Here is a 24,830-nt window from a genome sequence, read left to right on the forward strand (position 1 = left end):
ATGTATATGGCCTCATGAACTACTGAAAAAGCACTTCAGCATTCAAGACCTATTGAGATTTACAAGCAAATGTGTTCCTTTTGTACTACACATAAGTGGTACATAAATTGCATTGATTTTTTTCAATAAAATTGATTTATTTTTCCATAATTAAAAAAACATGAATAATATACATATGCTTAAAGGTAGTGCTGATATATATTTTATAGCAAGCAAAAATGATTTAAAGCTTTAGGAAAAGTCATCCATGATGCAATTTTTAAAGATATATCCCATACTGTCATTAGTATTTCTGACTTGTTTGGAATATTCACTAGCAGGCATACTTATAAGAAAAATTGTCTTTTAAGTTACACTTACATTTAAATGAAATTATACATTTATTTTACACCTAATGTCATACTTTCTTTGGGTGTGTGTTGGGGGGGTGGGGGTGAGGCACATGGAGCTGTGCTCAGAGCTTATTCCAGGCTCTGAACTTCGGGATGATTTCTTGTGGGGCTTGGAGAACCGTAAGTGGTGCCAGCCACAGAACACGGACTGGCTGCATGCAAGGTATGCACCTCTCTCACCAGCCCTAAAAATGTGTTCATCTTGTCACATTTTCTCTTTTCTTAAGGAAAATACGTATTACTTTATGTGTAATACTTATATATTAATATATGTATACTTAGTATGTATATATTTGCATGAATATTTTGTATGCAACATATATACATACTAATTATACATGTATTAATATATAAGTAATTAAACATCCCCTATGGTTCCTCAAACATACACCAGGAGTGAGCTCTGAGTGCCAAGAGTAACCCCCAAGCACCGCTGCGTGCCCAAAAAAACAAAGAGAGAGAGAGAGAGAAAAAAAAACTGTATTCTGCACAACTTCATGCATTGATAAACTAGTTTTAGAGAATTATTGTGATAATGGGCTGGAGCGATAGCACAGCAGGTAGGGCATTTGCCTTGCATGCGGCCGACCCAGGTTCAATTCCTCCATCCCTCTTGAAGAGCCCAGCAAGCTACCGAGAGTATCCCGCCCGGCAAGGCAAAGCCTGGCAAGCTACCCGTGGCGTATTCGATATGCCAAAAACAGTAACAACAAGTCTCACAATGGAGATGTTACTGGTGCCCACTCAAGCAAACCGATGAAAAACAGTGCATATATTGCATGGCATGTGAACATATCAAAGTTATATTTTGCTTTAGAACATATTTAAGACTATTTGTCCCGAAGAATGCAGTATAGATCCTTCCATCTTGCTTCATAAAACTTGATTCAGCCTCATTAATAACTGTATTAATTCTGAACGTGGATATACAACACTTTACATATATTTTTCTTTTATTGATGGACATTGAGTGGTTTACAGGTTTAGGTTCTTTTGTTGTTGCTTTTTGTGTATGTACTTTTGCTTGTTGTTAAATTCCGATTAACATCTTATACAATACAGATATCTGTAAACATACAATTTTATTTTGGCCAAATATGATTTTTAAAAAGAATATTTAACAAAGTCTTTGTTAAGGCTCGAAGAACTAATAAAAACTTGTTCTCACTCTCAAATAGCAGAAATATTTATGACTTCACACCTCACATAGGGTTTTGTTGTATTAATTAGAGCAAGCACTAGAGAAAGTTAAGAATCTGAACCAGCACATATCCTGGCCCAAAATACCAAGTAGTAATGAAGGAGAGAAAACAAAGATTTGTTTCTGTGGAAAGGGATATGTTTTAGTCAGAAAGTTTGAAGTAAAAGCAGAAGGAGAAAAAAGAAAAGAATTGTGTTAGTAGAATTAAAGACAGAAATAAAATTTTTAAATGACAAGAAGGAAAGTTCAAACACCCAGCAGAATTTTCATAAAAGGAGGGGGAAAAATGGCTACTAGAATAAAACAGCCATCTTTGCCCCCAAAAGAAGGAGGCCATGTGACTCAGTCTTCTTATCACGACAATCCACTAGCTTACCTAGTTTTAAACCTGACTATCAGCTGAAAGGAGAGTCCTAGAAGCTTCCTGCCCGCTGTCCTCTACCCCTGCAAGGCAGATCCTAGTGTCGCATTAGGAAAGGTATTCTGGCTCCCTGTGCAAAGACTGAGCCAGAAGGACAGACAGCACTGGGTGTGAATGAATGCTCCTCCCATCAAACGATTTCCTCGGGACTGTTCTCATCTCTATGCATCTGTCCGTGAGCACTGCTTCCTGAGACAGGGCTAATGGCCGATCTCAGGTCCCCCTTTCAGGAAGACAAAGTCATAACAAGCCTTGGTCTGTGCTGGAGCCCCGTTCCCTGGCCCAGTGCTGGAAGAAGGATCGTGTTCAGTGAACAAGGTGCTGCGTGAGTCCAAGGGGAGACGGGCGGGAGCAGCGTTCTTTATCCCAGGGCAGTTTGGGAAGCACGATGCTGAAAGGGGGTCTTACCTACCACAGAGTGAAGTGCCCCCCGTGGCCTCAGAGAAGAAAATGAGCCGGATGAAAACCCCCCCTCCGGTAGCTTTTCTCTTTACCCTGCATATATTCTACTGTCTATTATCCACTTGGTTTGACTACAGTGATTTTTCAGCATCAGAGCTATGGACAATTGGGACTGGATAGTTCTTTGCTGTGTTTGTGTGTGTGTGTGTGTGTGTGTGTGTGTGTGTGTGTGTGTGTGTGCGTGCATGGAAAGATGCATTGGGCCATCTTTGGCAGTTTTCCTGCCCTCTATGTACAAGATTCCCAGCCCTTGCCAAGAGTCCCCTGAAGGGACAAGAGCCCCCCGGTCCAGCCCCACCTCGGTCCCTTGAAAACGCTCTTCTTCTCTAGAGGATGGGCTATGGAAACCATCCTGACTATTTCCCTGTACAATCTCAGTGTTTTGCCCCTTGGCAAGCCTGGCACTGGGGATGTCTCTGGCCTGTGGCTGAGGGGCAGCTCCTCTGTCCTACACAGGACCCAGAATCCAGGGAGGGCCCCAATTCCGAGGCTCTGGGTGGGGGCAATCGGAGCGACCCGAATTGCATTTTTAACTAAGCCTAAGACAGACTAGTGGAGAGAGTAAATTAAGGAACACATCTAAGATTCCAGACATTAGTGCCGTAGCCCCAAGGGAAATGATCTTCGAAATTAAACAATCCCATTCAACCTTCCAGAACAGTCTCAGGTGACCTGCGAAACATGTTTGGAGGAGACATGAAAGTCAGAGATGGGTGAAATTAGTTGCACTGGAAAAAAAAAGAGTGAGGGGGTGGGGGAGGATTAGTACCAGTAGCTCAACAAGGTTCCATCTGTGGAAGGAATCCTGGAGTCAAAGAAAACCTCAGCACCTGAACGAGTGTGAAAAGGAATGCAGGGGGTCAGGCGAGGCTGGGCCCTTAATTGGGCCCTTTCCAGAGGGATTTGACTTGTACGCCTGGTTAGTTTCATTCCATGGGCGCTGAAAGGCTCCGACTGGCATTCCGGTGTCCTACCTGCAGCTGTTGTGCCAGGCTTTGGGTGGACTTTCTCTCCTGTCCAGTGACATGTTCACTTTAGTCCCCGAGAATGAGGCACTCCACACCTGGCAGCCTCCCCACCCCGAGGCCGCCTTGGTGATCACCTTCCTGCTTCCCCACTCAAAAGCAAACTCGGAATGAGTCACCTCCACCCAGGTTTGTGTGAAGCACAAGCACAGTAAAACAAAATAACCCTGCTGTGGGCGACCAGCGCCTGGGCTGGGTGGGGCATTGTTTTCCTGTGCAGTTGCTGCCTTTTTTTTTTTTTTGGCTTTTTGGGTCACAGCAGGTGATGCACACGGGTTACTCCTGGATCATGCACTCAGAAATTACTCCTGCCGGTGCTGTGCTCGGGGACCATATGGAATGCTGGGAATCGAACCCAAACCCATGTCGGCCGAGTGCAAGACCTACCTGCTGTGCTATTGCTCCGGCCCCAATTTCAATTTCCCAAAATGGGTTTAGAAAGACCCACTCACTGTTGCCCCTTTATATACTCATGCCGGACTTTTGGCTTATTGGAATTCTGCTCTTCTGTTTTATGTTCTTGCTCAAGGCCTTGAACCACAAAAGACTAAGCTTGGAGGAATCCAAAGGTAGTAGTCACTGCAAAAGGAGACATGGGAAATTTGGGAGTATTATCCACCCATTTGGTCTGTTCCACCTGAGAGAGAAAGAGGTTATCCCATTCTTTTGAACACGCAGGGCTTGGTCTGTTCGTTTTTAAATAGTTTCAACGGCAGATTTGGGGAGGGGAGAGAGGAAGACCAATATGCTAAGGACAATGAGCATTCTCACTCCAGGTGTTTGTAAAAGGTTTAGCAACACCCACCACTGTGTGGGGGTCTGGAAAACAGAATAAGAGATGGAGAGGTGCACACAGGAGGGTCTCTCGGGAGGCAAAGGGAAAGACGCTGGACTGAGAGAGGAAAGTTCGGCTGTGGAACAAGCTCAACAAATGTCTAGGCCTGCCAAGTGGGGAGTTTTGAAGAAGGCATGGACTTGGCCCTAGAGCTGAGGTGCAGGGATGCTCTGGGCAGTGGGCCTGACCCTGAGCAAGACCAGGGGTCTTCAAGTGAAGGGCAACTTCCTCAGAGGACTGAGAGACATCTGCAGGCAGGGCTTGTAGCAACAGTGGGATTAGCTGAGGCATGGCTGTGCACACTCAGATATATTTTATTTTGATACACATTTGCCAAGGGTTGAAACAGGCTCTGGTGTGTTGCTCTGAGTGTGACCCTTTATTATAGTTTAGAGTCTGCTGGACTTTTTTTTTTGCTAGATTATTTGTACTGATAAATGGATCACTTGCTCAGGAGTCAGGTGGTAAATTCTTGCTCTTTCTTAACATACCTCTGTGTGAGCTTAAGAGAGATTGCTGATCTTGAAGAAAATGGGCCAGATTTTATCAGGCACATTGTTTGGAAATCAATGCATATAGAATACTGCCTACTTATTCCCTCCATGCTCTGAGGAAAGAACATTTGACTGAATCACACTGTCAGCTCTTGATTGGCTATAGAGGTAAAGACAATTTTATGGTTCATGCACAAAAGCATAAAATATAAAGCATCTTTACCGCTGAGTTTAAAACACTAAATAATAGTTGAAAAGACTGAGGCTCTTAAACATGTCTTTCTTAAATTCACATTAGCAGTTCTGTGTAAAATATTCCAAGTGGACACAAAGTTGACAGAAACCCAGGAGGAGTGATTTGGAATGGAAAACCTGACAGATAAAATTTAGCTAGAAAACTGAGATATAGGATCAGCCACTGACGGGGTAATTCAGGACAGCCTACAGAAAGAAAATTTCAGAAAAGCAGCTGCTTACCTGACTCTTACTGGTGGGAGTGTTTTGCAATGTGGCTGGAACCTGAAAACACTCTGGTCTACATTCCTTTTTTTAAGGAGGAGTTTGCCCCCAAGAGTTATTACAATGTTGTTCTAGTCCCACAGAAATTAAGATATCAGAAAAAGAAACAGAAATAGATACATTCTATGTCTACTGAGCCAGATTTTGCCATATGATGTCTCTAACAAAGATTTATCTTTTAAAAACAGCAAATACCTCACACATGCTTGATTAAACTGCAACAACAGGCCTATGAATTGCGTAAGTATTGGATTATTAAAAACTCAGGAATTCGGAAGCTGAATACCTGAGATGGCAGTGTTATGGAATTTTACATCAAGTATCAGTTGTTCCTTTGTGTGTTCGTGTGTGTTCGTGTGTGTGTGTGTGTGTGTGTGTCTTAGCCAAGTACCATCAGAGGCCAGCTAGTTTGATTAATGGTGAAATGCAGCTGAAAGCTCAGAGCCATTTAAAGGAATGATCCTGCTTAAACCATCTCCATTTGATACCTGCAATTTGCACCCCACAGGCACACTGGATGATTTCTAACTCATTGGGAGCTGTCAAGAACAGACCTACTTGTATTACTAACAATTTGGAAGTCTCTTCCACTGAAATCAAGGGGACCCTCAGGTGCACGCTACTGAATGCCTTCTTGGATATTTCAGTCAGTCAATTTTAGGATTCCTATACAAAGTGAGAATTTCCATTTGGTCTTTCTTTACTGGAGTAGGATTGATAGATACACACTGAAAATAGTGGCAACCCCTCCAGCTAAAGTGGAGCATCCATATTTAATTTTTAACGGTGTAATTATAAAACACAACCAGCTAAAGGAAAAAATTATACCCCTGAATAAATGATAAAATTACAGTTTTCTTGGAGCCCATGAATACTGAAAATTTCAATTAACCAAGTGAAAAGCCATTGAATGTGCCAGCAGGATTTATATACTAGACTAATGACCATCATCTGCATCCTATTTAGCTAATGAAGGTTTGGAACACTTGTGGATAATTAAGGGAAAGCTGATGGGAGGAAATTCGAACCACAGAAAGATCAAATCTATTTATGTCTGCATTTAAAACTAAACATATCTAATAGTTCACTCAATCAAGGCATAATGTCTGTTCACTTGGGATAAGATAAGTTAAGTAGGCAGGTTAGCTCCCAAACATGAAATCCATCCCTTATTCATTCATTCAATAAATACTTGTTGAACTCCATGCTGTGCCTCTTTCCTGGTGATCAATACGACAGTATTATAACACCCCAAATGTCTTCTCGCCACGTTTTGTAGCACTGTCACTGTCACTGTTGTCCCATTGTTCATCAATTTGCTCTCGAGCGGGCACCAGTAACATCTCCATTGTGAGACTTGTTGTTACTGTTTTTGGCATATTGAATACGCCACAGGTAGCTTGCCAGGCTCTGCTGTGTGGGCGGGATAGTCTCGGTAGCTTGCTGGGCTCTCTGAGAGGGACAGAGGAATCGAACGTGGTAATGCTTGCCATCACATTCTACTCCAGCCTAACGAAGTCTGTAGCTCTGGTTTTCCCTTTACCCAAGTAGCTACCATCCACCTATCACTTATAATGCCAAGGTATACCCAAATCCCTGGGGCTCAGTGGAAAATCACAGCATGCAATAGAGCCCCTGGCTTTTCTCTGAGATCAGGTTCAGCAGCTCGGAGGTGGGTCAGACTTCCTAATAGGTGGGTGTTTGTACGAGAGCAACTCGGGACTGTTAGAGAGAAAGCAAAACCTGATATTCAGGAGTAGCCAGAACAGGAGTCAAGCTGTGCAGCTCTACTCCGTTTCCCTGAATTGTTGGCTAGGCATCTCATTCAACAGGTATTATCCCACTCAGGGCAGGAAACGCCTTGCAAGGCCCTCCCTTGCACTTTTGCTGAACACAGATGAGACTCCACGAACCTGTGAGTCCAGAGTCTACATCGCCACTGAAAATGACACAACTAGCTGGAATGACACAACTAGCAGGAGAGGTGCTGAGTGGATCTCAGTCTCGGGTGCACATTTGTGTCTTTCGCAATCCCTTCCACATCCCAGTGGAAAGATGTGTGTTAAAAAAAAATTCAGGGGCCAAAGCCAAAGTACAGCTGGTATAAGATATTTACCTTACATGTGGCCAATGTGGGTTCAATCAGTGGCACCTCATATGGTCCCCTGAGCCCTGCCAGGAGTGACCTCTGAGTGCTGAGTCAGAGTAAGCCCTGAGCACCACTGGGCATGAAAATGCAAAACAAGTCAGCCACTTGAGAATCTCCATATATCTGCCTGGGCATCACTTTAATTGAGTGGACCTCAGACTTCAACAGCAGAAGAGTAACTTGGAGGTCTTGTTAAAACAGACTTTGAGCCCAATTGCAGAGATTCTGATATAAGAAGTATGGGACAGGGCCCCAAAATTTGCATTTTGAATACATTTCCAGGTAAGATGGATGCTTCTCATCAGGGTAGCACAATTTGAGAACCAGTACTCACTAGAAGTCCTATTTGCCATCCACTGCACCACAAAATCATCCAAGAAAACCAGAGGACCAGACAACACCAATAATCACTGCCTTTTAAGACCTCACAACAAAGGGAAAAGTTACTGGAATTTTCCTCACTTGATTTTAATGAATAACAAAACTAATAATACATCTGATATTTACATGAAATTTCCAAAACCTCTTGACACATATTTCACTAGAGCTTATAAACAACTCAACAAGCTTATAAACAACTCAACAATTCATCTCACTGCAGCAAACCAAAAAAACAGTAGAAGTGATTTGCCCAAGTTCTCATAGGAACAAGCATCAAACCTGATCTCAGATCATTAGAATTAGTGAGAACTATTTCTAGAGTAGGTTGTGCTATTAGGATGCCAACCTGGGAGGGCCAGAGAGTTAGTACAGTGCGTAGGGCACTTGCCTTACACAAGGCTGACCCAGAATTGATCCCAGGCACCTCCTATGGTTCCCTGAGTTCCACCAGGAGTGATCCCTGAACACAGAGCCAGAAGCAAACCCTGATCACCACCAATATGACCCAAAAGTCAATAGATGAATGGTAATCTGGGATTCTACAAACAAATATAAAATTCATCCAAAGACTAGAATGTGATGGCTCTAGCCTCACAATATCGGAATCAAAGCATCTTTACTAAGAAATTGTTCATTTCATTTTTTTTGCTTTTTTTTTTTAAAAAAATGTGTTTATAGCAACGTACTTAAGAGATCTAAAAAGCTTTCTGTGGGCTAAGAAAGAAAGATGGTGAAATGTAATACATAAAGTCCAGGTACAAAGTAAAGGCCAGTAAGCAACTGGAAACCCCCGAAGGGAATCCAGTCTCTGCAGAGGTGTGACATTTTCCCAGAGCCACCCTTCCTGACCAGCGTGGATCTTCGGTACCTCCATCAGCTTGGCAGCTCTGAGGTCGATGGTCAGGGCATAACTGACTCTTCAGGGAGCAGGAGGGCTTACAAATGCCCAGAAAGCCAACAAAAGATTCCCCCAAAGAACAGTGTCCATAGAGTCTACCAGGAACACGTCAGAGACCCTGATGTGGTGACCCTCGCCACCACCCTGAGCCCCTGGGATCACAGAACTGCTGAGAGAGGCACTGGGGTCTGGGGGTCTGGGGTCTGGGGAGAAGACGCTGTCGGGACACCTGCAGGGAGCTCACCATATTTAAATGCAGCCAGTTAGTGCCACGGGGAGGAAGCAGAGCAACAAAGCACCTTGAGGAAGATGCGACCAAATGCAGCATCCTGGGACAAAAGGCACCTAAGGAGCAGCCCAGTGCTCACCTAAGGACAAGGCAGACCAAGTCTTCCCCCAAATAATCCTTTGTATAAGGCAATCCAGGTTTTCCTAACCGGACCACTGTAAAAAGCGGTTTAAGGTGAAACAAGCATTTCAGGCTATTTTGATGCATTTGGCTTTTTTAAATACCCAGGAAAAGAATAGCCAGGAAAAGTTGTACCTGAAAAATTTACAGAAATGCAAGCAACCGTAACCTTTTAGTTAAAGTGGTTCTTTAAATAATAAAACCAAAGTGCCTGGGGACATACTTCAGTGAACAAGCAGGAAGCAGTGAGTTCAATCCCGACAGGGTTCCACAAGCCAGTAATGACCCAGGGCCCTGACATTTTGGATTCCCTGAGTCTGGGCAAAGTTCAACCCAGCAAGGGGGAGCACAATAGTTCCTGCTTGTGACTCCTGGTAATCCCACAACAATAACAAGACATGGGGAAGGAGAGAATAAATATAGGAGGAATAAAGACTAGGAACACATTCATTTCTCTGAAAGATTGTTAATCAATATTGGAAAATTCTGAAATACAATATCTTTCCAAATTTCTGCTGCACCTCATACAAATCCCTGATTGAACTTAATGCAGATGAGGTCAATTTGGGGGGAGAGGCGAGGGTTTGGACCACTCCTGGTGATGCTCAGGGGTTACTTCTGGTTCTGCACTCAGGAACTACTCCGGAGGGACTCAGGGGAGCATATGGGTGCTGGGGATTGAACTCAGGCAATTGCAAGCAAGACAAGTGCCCTACCAGCTGTACTATCTCTCCAGTCCCTACAGGTCAAGACTTTATTTAAAAATTAATTTTGGTTTGAGTTTTGGGTTCACACTTGAGAGTACTCAGGGTATAATTCTGTCTCTGTGCTCAGAAATCACTCGAGGCGCTACTCAGGGGACTATACGTGGTGCTGAGGATTAAACTGGGTTCGACTACATGCAAGGCAAGCACACGCTCTACCCACAGTATTATCTCTCGGGCCCCAGAGACTAAGTCTTAATCATGCTTTGTTTTTAGGGGCCACTCCGGCAGAGCTGGTGTGACATAGTCTGGTGGTGCTTGGAGGTCCCAGTGTTTGGGGGGGAACATGCCATGCTGGGGCTCGAATTTAAGCATGCTAGATTTGCTCTCTGCTGGTGAGCTGTCTCTCAGGCCCCCTTTAATCCTATTTCAATCCTATCCTTTAGCACAGTGATGGGCATAAGGATGAGGACACATAAGTCGGTTGATGTATGATGAGTGCACTAAGGGAGGCAAGAGAAAGGAAGGGGGAAGAAGGGAAGAGATACAGAGGGAGGGAGGCAAGACGGGGAAAGAGCTGCTATTAGATGAGGGCACCAGATTACAGAGGAAAGGTGTTCAGAATTAAGCCCTCCAAAGAGATGCTGATACCCTAACCCCAAGATCACATTTACAAAGAGGCTGTCAGAGGACCAGTTAAGATAAAATCAGTATCCTTTCAGTGTCAGTTGCAAGCCACAATGCCCAAAAGAGGAGAAAGAGAGAGAAAAAGAGAGAGGGAGGGAGGGAGTGAGGGAGGGAGAGAGAGAGAGAGAGAGAGAGAGAACGATGTAGGCAGACAGGCAGATAGGGAAGGCCCCTCCCCAAGCAATGGCAGTAAATTTCCTGGGAAGTAATATCTCTGAAGTTGCAAAGGCCAATCTTGCAGAAAACAGGAACTAAGGCCCGACAAGACCCTCACCTGGCACCAGCAATGAACCCTGAGGAGATTGGACCCTCCTCACCCCTCCGAAGGAAATTCCTCAAATACCCTCAGACCTCTCTCTCCCATAATCTGATTAACTTTAGTGATTCTGCCCAGAGAAGATCTCAGAACATTCCAGACCAAGACATCCCGAGAAGATACACTATAAAAGCCACCTTGAACAAAGGAAGGGCACACATATGCTGCCTGAACCCATGTGCTACCTGCACCCATGTGGCCGAGCACATGTATCACCAGAATCTCCCCTCTTGAGATGTGGACTTTCACGCTTTCCTGTCTAATGCTGGGGTGTGTGTAGGGGCTCTCTCCGCCCTTGGAGAATCCCAGGTTCTCTCTTGAGCACGTTACTCTCCCCTCTCTCCCACTTTCTCTCCCTCCTTCTCTTCAAAACCTCCAAATAAAACCTGTTTTACTTCGCTGCTTGTCTACTCCTGAAATTCTTTTCTTCGAGGCAAGACAAGAACCCAGAACCCTTGGTGTTGGGTGGCAGAGGAGGATGGGGAGGTGACCATCTCTCTCCTCCCCGCTTCACATGAGCCACCCGTGGGGCCCACCGACATCAAAAAGAAGGAGAAGTAGGAGGAGGAGGAAGTGAGGAGGATGAGAAGAGGAGGAGGAGGAGGAAGAGAGAAATGGGAGGAGGAGGAGGAAAAGGAGGAGGAGGTGGTGGAGGAGAAGGAGGAGGTGGAGGAGGAGGAGGAGGAGGAGGAGGAGGAGGAGGAGGAGGAAGAGAGCCTGCCATAGAGGCAGGCAAGGGGTGAGGGGTGATGGGAGGAAACCCGGGGACACTGGTGATGGTGTTGGAATACTATAAGACTGAAATCCAATCATGAGCAGCTTTTTAAGGGTCTATCTCACAGTGATAAAAAAAAAAAAGTTAGAAAAATAAATAAAAATAAAATAAAATCACTAGATTGGGTCTGGCCTGGTGTCCTTATCAAAAGGGAGAAGCTGGGCAGCAGAAGAGCCACACATAGAGGTAAGCTGGGAGTCCCAGGGACCTCTATGTCCTGATCGTCTCACCGTGGCTGGCAAGTTTTTCCTGCAAAGGGACACGCAGTAAAGACTTGGGACTTTGTACGCCATCGAGTCTCTGTCAGAAGACTCTGATACTGTAGCACTCGAGGAGCCATGGGCCAACTATAAATGAGTAAGTGTAGCTGTGCTCCAATAAAACTTTATAGACACTTAAATTTGAATTATGGATAATTATCCCATGCCATGAAACAGTCTTCTTCTTTTGCTTCGTTCCAACTATTTTTAAAGGAAGTAATTCCTCTTAGCTTGAAGGCTGTCCAGAAAACAGGCAATCGGTCCGATTTCGCCAACAAGCTCTGATTTGTCCATCCCTGGGTATAGAGATCTAGAAATCTGAAGCACCTGGCTGTACTACTGAGTCTACTAATTATTACTTTCCAAACCTCAATTAAATCAGTGACTTCCTTCCTCAAAAGAGCTTAGCATGCATGGAAGATTACTATGCGAAGGAGGTTAAATCGTCAACTTGAAAACACTTTCCACACTGTAACGGTACTAAGAACTTTGATATATTCAGCTCTGCCTCACCCAGAAACCGCCACCAACAGTAGAAGCAGGCTGATGATCTGAGTCCTGGAGGCAGGACAGGAAGAAACACAGAAAAATATTCTTTACCTTTCTGCTCGGGGGGGATCAGAAGAAGCACTGACACGCGTGAACCTGGCAAAGGACCTTTCTGAAATAAATAGCAACCCCAAGGCCCATCACCTTCCTTCCTTCGCCTTAGCTTCCCGCTGACCCTGGGCTACTGCTGAACTATCAATGTTTTCTTGTAGGCAATGTTGGGAACCAGGGCAGGATGAAAGTAATCGTGTTTGGGAGGCTGTACTGCAACTCAGCTCCCTAATCATCATTCGAAGCAAGCACTCATCACTTGCTAAAGCTCTTTGGCCAGCTCGAGCCCATTTCTACGGTGCCAAGAGCTGACAAAGCCATAAATATTACTCTCCGTGCAGAACCTTCTTCCCACTCAACACCACCAGGAACTGGAACGTTGCCATAGTGCTCCGTGGGGGCTGGACTAGAGCTGACAGCTCCAGATTTTCAGGGCTGGCACCAGGTAAGCCAAAGAAAGCACCAAGGAATAGAGAAAAGAGTTCATAAGAGGGAACAGCATCTTGCTCACACGGCAGAAGGCCGCCCACCTCCCTGGAACTAAGTCATATCCGTGAGGAGCTGGGCGCAGAACCGTCCAGATCACTAGCGTATCCTACACGGGTCATCAAGCCTTAGAAAGTAGGGGTTTTGCTCCAAATTAATTATGCCACGTCTTCATCCCTAGGACTGTGCATTTCCCTGATGTAAAGAGAAGTGCTGTCACTACATGTTCCCAATTCCTGGCTGGTAGGATGCGTGTCTGAAGTAAGCAGGAGAGTCCACAGTTAACCAACCCCTGGCTCTGACCAGTATTCACACTTTTTGGGGGGTTTTTGTTTTTGTTTTTGTTTTTTGCTTTTGGGTCACAACTGGTGATGCACAGGGGTTACTCCTGGCTCTGAACTCAGGAATTACTCCTGGCAGTGCTCAGAGGACCCTATGGGATGCTGGGAATAGAATCTGGATCAGCCGCATGCAAGGCAAACGCCCTACCCGCTGTGCTATTGCTCCAGCCCAGTATTCACACTCTTATCCTCTCTGTTGCTCCCTTACCACCTTATCTCCCTGTCATCCTGGGACACCATCACTCCACCTTCAAAGGAACAGAGAAGAAAGTAGTAATGCTATTATCACTTAGCAGCTTGACGCTGTTCTTCTGAAAGAGGCTCAGCTCCAAATATGGGTAAGGGCAAAGGTCAGTTTAATAAAAAGGGCCAAAGAACTCAAGCTCTGTCCCTTCGTATATAGGCTGGAGGATCTTCCCTTCCATTTTCTGAGTCTCGATTATCTATAAAATGAGACTAAAGAGGGTCAGGGATGTAGCTCAGTGCTCATGTCTTGCATATGTGAGATCTGCGTTTGATCCCCGCATGACAAAAATAAAATAAATATACAAAGTGGGTAAGACAAATTTCCTTTGTAAGAGGATGTGTGCTAAAAAATAGGATGTATTAATATTTCTGATAATTCTGGAAATCTTCAACAGACTCCAACCATATTAACTTTACAAGTGCCTATTTCTAGGGGTCTGAGCCACAAATATTCATAATGGTGGACAAGGAAGAGAAAAAAAATGCCCATTTTTTTTTCTTGAAGTAATGGTAACTCGAATCCTGAGCTCCTGGAGAGAGGCTGGTACTTGGTAGTTTATGTTCATGCTTCTGATTAAATTAAACTTATATTCTGAGTGAGAGCAGAGAGTCTCTTGCTCGCACGACTGGCTGTCTTCCCCGGGGCTCCTCTGAGATGACGGGCTCCAGCTTCCCTCCCCGCCCCGAGCAGAGCTCCCGGTGGCCAAAGACCACCAGAACCTAGACACAGCCATGCTCAAGGCCCCTCTCCACACGTTCGGAAAAGCCTCACGCATAAACGTACCAGCAGAGGAACCCAAGTGTGTGTAATCCCATCAACGGCCAACATCCAGAGACTTAAAAGCAAGCTCCCAAAGATATCTTATAACCTAGTTTTCCTTCTGGGAGAAACTCGCAAGCTACTGAGAGCTTCCTGCCCACATGGGACAGCCTCGAAAAAAAGCTTCCCATGGTGTATCTATATGCCAAAGCCAGTAACCAGCTGGGTCTCATTCCCCTGACACTGAAAGAGCCTCCAATGCGGCATGGTTGGGAAAGCCGAGAAGAGAGAGGCTTCTAAAATCTCAAGGATAGGACGAATGTGGAGGTTACTGAGACCACTCGAGCAACTCGACGATCAACAGGATTTCGTGATCGTGATATTCTGAGTAATACAGAGCACTCAAAACAGGACACACACACACAATACGATTATTCTTGCAAGTGCATATGCTAAAGAAGGCATTCAAAAAAAAGAAATTTCTGCAGCAAGAGGAAAACAAATTAAAGTTCACAGAAAGTCATGTAGTAGAAGACATCACACTGTATCCAGTTATTTTGAGGGGATTAAGAAGTGAGTCAGTTGGAGAAACAGCTTGACAGGTTTGAGCATGTACTTGGCCAGCAGAAGGCCCAGGCTAGAGTCCTAGCATTGCTCGGTCCTCCCAGCACCACCAGGAGTGACCCTGAACACAGCACTGAGAATCATCCCTGAGCACTGCCTGGAGTGACCCACAAACCAAAACAAAAAACGTGTTAGTCCCTAGTTCTAGGTGCCTTATAGAGTCTCTCCTTCAAACCTCTCAGGGAAAAACAAAAAGAATGAAACAGATGATCAGCCTTGGGCAAAGGAGCTGAATAAACAATAAACTCAACCCTGGAAAGTATTCTTACTGTTGGAGAGGTAAGCATTACCCATGACCACAAGGTTTACACACACACACACACACACACACACACACACACACACACACACACACACAATTTTTATGTATATACGTGAGATTTCTATTAAAAGGAAATAAATTGTGTTAAAGTCTATGGTAAAGAATATCACTGTCATTGTCATCCCGTTGCTCATTGATTTGTTTGAGCAGGCACCAGTAACGTCTCTTGTGAGACTTGTTGTTACTGTTTTTGGCATATTGAATACACCACGAGTAGCTTGCCAGGCTCTTCCATGTGGGTGTGATACTCTCGGTAGCTAGCTGGGCTCTCCGAGAGGGGTGGACGAATCGAAGAGGGGTCGGCCGAGTGAAAGGTGAACACCCTACCCGCTGTGCTATCACTCCAGCCCATGGTAAAGGATACATACATATATATATATATCATATGTATATATGAGTGAGATTCCCTTTTAAAACACACACATCTACCTCTGTGAATTTATAATTCAAGTAGATGAAATAAAAATATGTCAATTTGGTCCGGTAGGAAGGAAGGGAGTGGGAAGGTCAAAGAAGAAAGGCATTTTCATAATTATTGACTATTACAAGTCACTCAGATGGATACATAACAGGAACGGAAGCTGTAAGGGCCAATGTGGTGGGTTCCTGTTTAAAAGACTCGCTCAGTCATTAGTAAACAAATGGGGATGTGCCATTATCTCAGACACTCTAAGTGATGGTTTGACAGAAAATCAATGGCTGCACAATTTTACTCCTCCCCAGAAATAAAAATAAAAGATCGAGCTTGCCATAAGCACAATTCATAATTAGAACACTGACAGATGTGGTCCTTATCCTATTTTAAATTGCTGCATCTTCATCTTCAGAGTTTATTTTGAGTTCCACCTGCACAAGCTCTCCAAGTGAAAGGCTAACAAGAGATGATTAAAGTGTTCCCCACGGCTTTGGGAAATCCCATGCTCTTCTGCTGCTTTTTCTCATTTCTTTCCAACCGCCCTGGGCCCATTTAGTCAACAAACATTACTGAGCACTTATGTTGCAGGCATTAGGATGGGTTCTGCAGGGAATACAGAGATGAATGAGATATGACATGTGCCTTGAAGAGGTGACAAATAAATCTGTGAAATTTCCCATAGTCTTTGAAGAAGCTTTACTGAATTTTGACTCTGGTTTCCTTCTCCTCTGGGCCTTCCATCCTTGCTGTTTAATCTCTTTTCTTTGTACCACTTCTATACATCGTAGTTATATCTATAATAACCATTTCCATGTTATACTTCATTTATTTGATAATGTTGCTAGTCCCCAGAGAATTATTTGGAAATAGAGGCTGTGTCCTATGCACACTCTTACTCACATTGGTAGACAGATAATTTGCCTAATATGAACTTTATTCATCCAGTTTCATGTCTTCAACTATCAACTATATGATAAAAATTCTACATGCATCTTCTAATGTATATTCTCATTGCTGATCTCCCAAATTTAAAAGTGATTATGTCCAACTGCCTATTAAATATCTCTACTGGAATGTCTCACATTCTTCCCCAACTTGACTTGTCCAAAACTAAAACATTGTCTTTGTACTGAAAATCTTCTCAACTGTTCATATAGTTAACAATGAAACCATCTACTCACTCCTTCAGTCACAAATCTGTTTCTTACTCTTCTCCCTTCTTTACTTTTGATTCAACTACACAAAACTCTCGAGTCAAAAAGTTTTCCTTTCTCATTGTCTCTGCCACTGTCTTAGTTCAGATTTCTGTCTCTCTTAATTTCCTGCCCAATTTTCCTGCTACCACATTGCCATCCACCTAAGTGAGTTTGATCCTGCAATTTGTCACTTTAAAGATCTCTCTTCTGGCTCCCCAAGGCCTAAGAGAAAAATCTGCTTCTAATCTGCATATACCACCTTTAAACTGAATAGATTCTGATATTCCCACTAGATAATCTATAAACAATAAGCTATACACACTAACCATTTGCTGTTTTCTGAAAAATCTAGGATGACCTTAAATATACTATTTTATTGCCTCTGCCTCAAATCTCTTCCCCTAGCTGATTCTTAACTTCTCTCTCTGAAAGCCTCCCTTCTTTCCCAAGAAAATAAGTAGCTTTCCCGTCTCTGCTTTTTAAGTACTTAATACATATTGCACATTTTTTTATTATTTTATGTAGTTTTTGCTCTCTGGACTAAAAATATTACTGAGTATTAAGGAAGTAAATTTCATTCATCTCTGTTAAGCCAGAAATAATGTGTGCCTGCTATACAGACAATGAATGTTTGATCAGTTAATTATGAGACATTACTATAATAGTCTGAAGTTAGGTAAAGATATAGCTAAGCCCCAACTGTGTCTATGGGTCATTGAAGGCACAGTGATGATGGAGACTGCCTAGGAATGTGTATGATTATAAGACATAAGAGAATGGGATATTGGTTCCAACCATAAAACCCCCAGGGGGCATTGGTCTTTATTAAGATATATAGCTAGAGAAATTTAGAAAAAGCAGTCATGGATAGAAGAACCAGCATGCTGTCTGTCACAGTAGGGCAATCCTTGAAAAGAATAAGGATGCTATTTCCTAAAAAAAAAAAAAATCCTCCCTGATCTCACAAATTAGGATGAGAATTCCCTTCTTTCCTTCTTGTTCACTCATACCATTCTTCTCCCTAGAGGAGTGTTTAGCCCAGGACACTTCCCTGTCTGCTTATCTGCACTCACGAAAGAGGAGCTCCAGAAAGTGGCAGTGCCATCTCACTGACTACACTGGCACCGTGCACGGTACAAAGCTACGTGCAATAAAGATCTAGTGAGCAATGGAAGAGAAACATGACTGAATAAATGAATGAAAGGCAGCTAAGAAATCACAGAAGACAGGATTGAAAGATGTCCCCATCTTCATTTTTAGAAAGAAACTGATGACTTCCAGTTGTATGTTGGCCCACATATATATCTATATAATTCTCATTGGCTTCACATGAAGAGGCTTGAGATTCTGAGATACAAGCAAAAGCCTTGTGGCTGTTGCTGGCCTTTCTTCCCAGAGTGATCATAGAAAGAAGGAAGAATGGCTCTCAACGGGTAGATAGGTTTTATCTGTTGGCTTTTCACCCAGAAGACATAGAGCTAATACCATAATTCAGAGATGAAAAGTTACTGCTTCGTTGCCAACTTGCTTTAGCAAATAGTATTCTCTTTAGCCAAGGAAACTTTGAACAATTGTAATGAATTCATATTTTGGGCTATGATATCCTTATATATGATAATCATATGCCCTCTACTTGAACAATCATTGTAAAACAGAAAAGATTACTTATCATCATAAGACCCCAATCTGCTTATATAAGAATTTTGATGATAAATCCCTAGACAAATGAATAGAACAGAACCTCTGACAGATTGCTAATGTTTTGGCTTTTATTTGCATATAAAGAAGGAGACTTAAAATATAGAGAAGTGGAAATAGGAAGAATAAGCACAACTTGTAAGCAAAAAAAAAAAAAAGCCCTTCAGGACAAGAGGTGGGAAATTAGAATAAAATTTCAGCAATTTCGGAGAGTTGCAAGGCATTACAACTTTAGCTATCTGGACCTACGCAAACACAAGGTGGGTATGTGAACTGCCTTCGCCTCTCTTGCCTTGTCTCAAGTGGCAAATGCCACTTGCATACAGGGGACTGTCAAAGCAAAGATGCAGGAAAGGGTTTTGCTTTGTTTCTCAGCTGTGCCCCTTGGGAGGTTAAGAAAGGGCAAGTAAAGCCTTCCTATCAACTACATCTTGCACACAGCCGGTCTCCAGACACTGGAGGGCTCAGACTGGAGCCGTGTTTTAAAATTATTAAACCTGCTTCCTCTAAGTCACAGGCTTGGAGGAAAAACTTTTTAAATTCAAGGCACGCTTGAAAACTATTTCCTAAAGTGGTCTCCAAGCAGACCAAGGGAATCCATATGTCCTGAGTGAATTGTGCCCAGCCCCAAGTCACCTTTGGGGGAGCACTGCTTATTCTTCAGTCCACGGCTCCACAGAGAAACAATTCACAATTCAGGGATATCAACCGTCAATCCATCCTATAGATAGATAGATAGATAGATAGATAGATAGATAGATAGATAGATAGATAGATAGATAGATAGATAGATAGATATAGATATTAGGGCTGAAGTTTAGATAAAATTCCTCTTTGCTGCTAATCAGAGCTCTCAACAGTTTAAGAGAGCTGTCAAAAAACAACTATACATTGTCCAGTTCTGTGCCTTGGCAAAGATTTATCGACTAGGCCAGAAAAACCTTCCTGCATTAAAAAGAAGTAATCACTCTAAATAATCAATGCAATGTGGTAGAAAATATAAGATTCCATTCAAAGTACCTAAGGATGCTGTTTTAACGCCATCTATGCTAGCAGTGACATTGTTCCAGCTCCTAAATTCTCTAGTCCCTGGTTACCTCAACAATACAGGGGTTGGAGTGATACTACAGCAGGGAAGGCATTTGCCTTGCATGCAGCCGTCTCGGGTTCAATTGCCGGCATCCCATATGGTCCCCCAAGCACCACCAGGAGTAATTTCTGAGTGCAGAGCCAGGTGTAACCCTAGAGCATCACTGGGTGTGACCCAAAAAGAAAAAAAAGCATACAATGGGAACAAATTAAATTCATTCCACAAAACAATGAGAAGTAAACAGAATCAAATATGCACAACACATAACTCAGCTACCTTGTGGATAGCTAATAAATAGGATTTTACTTTCCATTCTGAACTGCTTAAGAAAAATAAAAGTAGACTAAGTAAAAGGAGTTTCGCTGTTCAATAACTTTAACTAGCCCTGAACTCTAATGAGTTTAAACAAAAAGACCATAATATCAGGTACAATATTTTATGACATATTGATATTACTAATTGTAAGACATTGTTTTAAAAAAGGAAGGGTATTGCAAATTATAATTGCATGCTGTCATGGAATATAATGAAGATCACAATTTTAGCGATATTAAAATGTGAGTATGTAAAAAAAATCAATGAAATATATCTTAGATTCCAGCTAACCTTGAAGATATAATAGAAGCAAAAAAGAAAAACAAACAGGAGGGCCGGAGCGATAGCGCAGCGGGTAGGGCGTTTGCCTTGCACGCGGCCGACCCAGGTTTGATCCCCGGCATCCCATATGGTCCCCTGGGCACCGCCAGGAGTAATTCCTGAGTGCGGAGCCAGGAGTAACCCCTGAGCATCGCTGGATGTGACCCAAAAAGCAAAAAAAAAAAAAAAACAGGAAATAAGACACTTGCTTCAGCTTAATCGTGTATCTTTTTATGTCTCTGCTTTTCGTTTGGGGAACACACCTGGCTGGGCTTGCTCCTGCCTCGGTGCTCAAGATTCACTCTTGGTGGGGATCAGGGAAATCACATTTGATGCCAGGGATGGAACCCAGATTGGCCATGTACAAGGTCTTTCTTACCCACTGTACTATCTCTATTACAGTCCCAAAATCACTTCATCATGAAGGGAAATGTCATGAAGGTACAGTCTAAAGAGCCAAGCAACTCTGAAAGTAGACTGTAGACCGAACATGATGGCCACTTAATACCTCTGCTGCAAATCACAACATCCAAAAGGAGAGAGAGAGCAAAAGGGAATGCTCTGCCACAGAGGCGGGGTGGGATGGGGAAGGATGGGGTGGAGGTTGGGGGTGGTGGGAGGGATATTGGGACCATTGGTGGTGGAAAATGGGCACTGGTGGAGGGATGGGCACTTGAGCACTGTATAACTGAAACGCATGCACGAAAGTTTGTAAGTCTGTAACTGTCCCTCACGGTGATTCACTAATAAAAAATTAAAAATGAATAAATAAAATAAAAGAGCCAAGGAATTATTTAATTAGTAATTCCATTAGATACCAGTTTTTCCAGCTTATACCAGAAAGTCTATATTCAGAAACAGCATCTTAGGTAGGGGAACCAGAAGAAGTCAAGAGTATTTAAGACTTTACTGTCTTTTCAGAATCATGGTTGATTTACAACTGAGGTTTTTCTAAGGAGGTGTTTAAATATTCAAGGCACATAGTTCTAGGTCTATAAGAAGATGAGTAACAATTCTGAAGGCTAGTAGAACACCACTAATTGCGAGTACTCTTGACCTCTTACATATGTAACCTACAGCGCCATTTAGTGGTGACTCCCCACATTACAACCAGGTGTCCCAAGGGGTAGGATAATTGTTGGGGGGAGAATGACTTAGCACAATTCTCCCCTGTCCCAATATTGCCTGACAGAAGTGCAGTGGCAGCTGAGATCACAAGAGTCCTAACATTCGATGTAGTCGGGTACCTTCTACATACACTTTCTTCATAAGAAACTTGTAAAGCTGAAAAAGAGACCCTGGAGGTGATCAGGGCCAACTCTCACCTGCGCATTATAAAACTGTGATTCAAATCGGCTGATCCAAAGTCTGTGCCTCCCAATTTTGAATGTATTTCTCTCACAATTAAATTATTTTGCTGGCTATAACATACATATTAGGATACTGGCTACATATATACTTCAACATTCATTTATTTAGCACTTCGTGAAACATACAAAATGATATTTATAGTTATCGTGGAAATCTTTAGGTGAATTTGGGACTGATATCGGAAAATTAAAGTCAAAAGTTAATAATATGGGGGCTGGGGAGATAGTACAGCAGGGACAGGCTGCTTGCCTTGCATCAGTCTACCCAAGTTCGGTCCCCAGCCTCCCATATGGTCGCCCAAACACCGCCAGAAGTAATTTCTGAGTGCTCAATTAGGGTTAACCCTTAAGTAGCTCTGGGTGTAACCCAACACAAATAATTTTTTTTAAAGCTTAATAATACATATGTAGCTATGTCTACCCCACAAGGTGGGTACAGTTCTTGTCCCCATTTTACGTTTGAGGAATCCGAGGCATGGATAGTTTCTGGTAGTTACTAATTCCAAAATATCCTTAAAGGTTTCGTTAAAATTTACTTTCCATAACATGTTACATGTTTCAGCCACAAGGGATGATAACACGGATTCAATAAAATAAGAGACAACATAGATAGAATGAAATCATCCGTGGGAGGTAGGGGGGTAAGTGCGTGTTGAATAATCGGGTGACGGTGACAGACACAGGGAACGTTAGAAATCCAAACTATCAGTTTCCACCATAAACAACAATAGAAAATGCATAAACTAAAAACCCAAGACAAAAATAATATGAGCATGGAGATTTGATCTGTATGTGATTCTAGATTTCTTAAAAAAAAAATATGAGTTGAAGTGGTCACCTCTGAAGAGAAAGAAGATCAAAAATATGGAGAAAGGAGATGGACCACTCCTATTTTTAACTATAAGGTCTCAGAATCATTTGCTTTAAATTATGCACATTTATACTATTACAACATAAAAACAAATTTTTATAACTAAGCCATATGAGGTCAAATCACTACTTGCCTGTGAATAAAGACACTGCTTTAAAATTATGCTTCAGAAAGACAGTGATGCCTCAGAAATACTTCTAAGTGAAATCAGACATGTTACACAACTCTCTCCTCCCTTCTCTCTCTTTCTCCCTCCCTCCCTCTCTCTCTCCCCTTCCTTCTTTCTCTCCCTCCTCCCTCTCAAAAGGCCTGGTTTCCAAAAGTAAAAGATTGGCACACAATCACACATTGATATATTTTCATTTGAAATGAAGTATCTGTGAATATGCATATCACTTTTTGTGGTTTTCCTCTTTGAGTTTTTAAAAATGAATCCCCGGGATCCTATCCATGTGAGTGTGGCAGTAGATCATTCCTCGGGGTGCTACCCAGACCCCCTGCGAGAGCTGAGGCCTTCATGCTCCTGGCTGCTGAGGGTGTGAGCAGCTCATGTCTCTCAGCTAAGTCACCCCCTACAGATTGCCTTGCGGTGCTTTATCATCTTGGTTTATTATCTTGGTCGGAAATCCCTTGTCAGATGAGAGGTGGGCAAACATTGTCTCCCAATCTGAGGGGTGTCTTTTTCATTCTGGTGATCCCTTCTTTTGCATTCTACCAGCTTCTTGGCTTGGCATAATCCCATTTGTTTATCATTGCTCCTGTTTGCGTGGTCAATGGGATGGAATCACTGGAGACTGAACACATAAAGGCTGCCTAGTTGGAAGGAATCATCTGGCCCAGTGGTCTTCAACCGTTTTATACTTGCCGACAGGCGCTGCTCCACAGGCTGATGGCTGAAATCCACGATGGTTTTTCATGGACTAGCAGGAGATTTCAGCAGACCAGTGTGGTCCACGGACCCGTGATTGAATCACTGATCTAGCCCAAGCTCCCCAATCTTTCCCAATAATGGCTCAAGAATCGGTGTAAAGGTGTGTTGTTGTGATAGTGGCAGGGGAAGGGTGACATTCACACCCAGGGGTGTCCTGGGGCCCAGAGCTACTCCAAACAGTGCACATGGAACGGGGACTGAAGCCAGGGACTCACGCCCCACATCCAACCATATACGCACCTACCACAAACTCTTAACTAATGAATATTGGAGCAACTGTTGAGTGAAACCCAGCTCCAGAGGTCCTGGGGAACAGGGATGGCCTGTGTTAGGACTGTTAGGTCCAGCTAGTGGACTCTCTCTTAAAACAAATCAAATCCATCCGTGTTCCAGGAAAGCAGACAGAAGGCAGCTGAACAAGAACCCTTTACTCTTCTGCCAGCTACACCGCTATTGTTATTTGGGTAGAAGAGATTTTAAAAGCCTTGCACCTTCTATTATTTAACTTGTCTCAAATGAGAATCTTTCAATGACATTACAATATACATTGATCTTCTTTGACAATGTCTAGTGAAATCTGTCCTCAAGACAGTGTGGGTTTGAGTTGACTACTCTTTGCAAATTATTAAAAAAAATAAGAAGGGGGAACAGCGGATGAGAGAAGTGAGTGAATTCAGATCTATTTTTCTTCCTGGAGGAATGTACATAATTTGGTAGCGAGATGAACGTGTTACAATCATTTTTGTACAAGGAAGAAGATAATGAAGAAGTGGAAACGGTAGGAATTTGGAGCGACGGTGTGCCGGGTTTGTATTTGGTGAGGGAGCTGTGGAGGGAGAGGGAGCAGAGAGTAAGGGGACGTTACAATTTCCTGCTCAACCTACTCAAGGTCAGTAGCCTGTCAGCACTGGGTTGGAGTCTGGCAGATAAAAATGGCAGAGAAGTAATTTCAGACGGATGTCGAGACAAAAAGAAAGGCTGAGCGGTGCACAGAGAGTGGCAGTGTCTGGGGAGCAGCTACCAATGTAGTTGGACCGAAACACGGACTGGATGTTCAAATAACGTCAATAAAGTCAGTACCGGGTAGGGGTGTGAGGACCTGCATGGAAACACATCTTGCAGTTCTGTGAGCATCCTCCTTAGTCAGAACCCCCTAGGATAGGGAGCGGCGCTTTGAGCTAAACAGAGATCATCACCTACCCTAGGATAGGGGTACTGGGGACTCTCCTCTAGACCCAAGCCTAGAGGGTAGCCCCGAGGCTCTGTCCCCACCCCACCCCCACCCCCAGCACCCCGATGGATCCACTGCTGAAGGC

At 43.3% G+C, this 24,830-nt stretch overlaps 1 protein-coding gene across 1 annotated transcript in view; it reads right to left on the minus strand.

Annotated features, from left to right (window-relative positions):
- The window catches only part of RASGEF1B (RasGEF domain family member 1B), a 652,097-nt gene that overhangs the window by 406,059 nt on the left and 221,208 nt on the right, over positions 1 to 24,830 (minus strand). The window lies entirely within an intron of this gene.

This window comes from Sorex araneus, chromosome 5 (genome assembly GCF_027595985.1).
Source record: "Sorex araneus isolate mSorAra2 chromosome 5, mSorAra2.pri, whole genome shotgun sequence".
Classification (NCBI taxonomy): domain Eukaryota; kingdom Metazoa; phylum Chordata; class Mammalia; order Eulipotyphla; family Soricidae; genus Sorex; species Sorex araneus.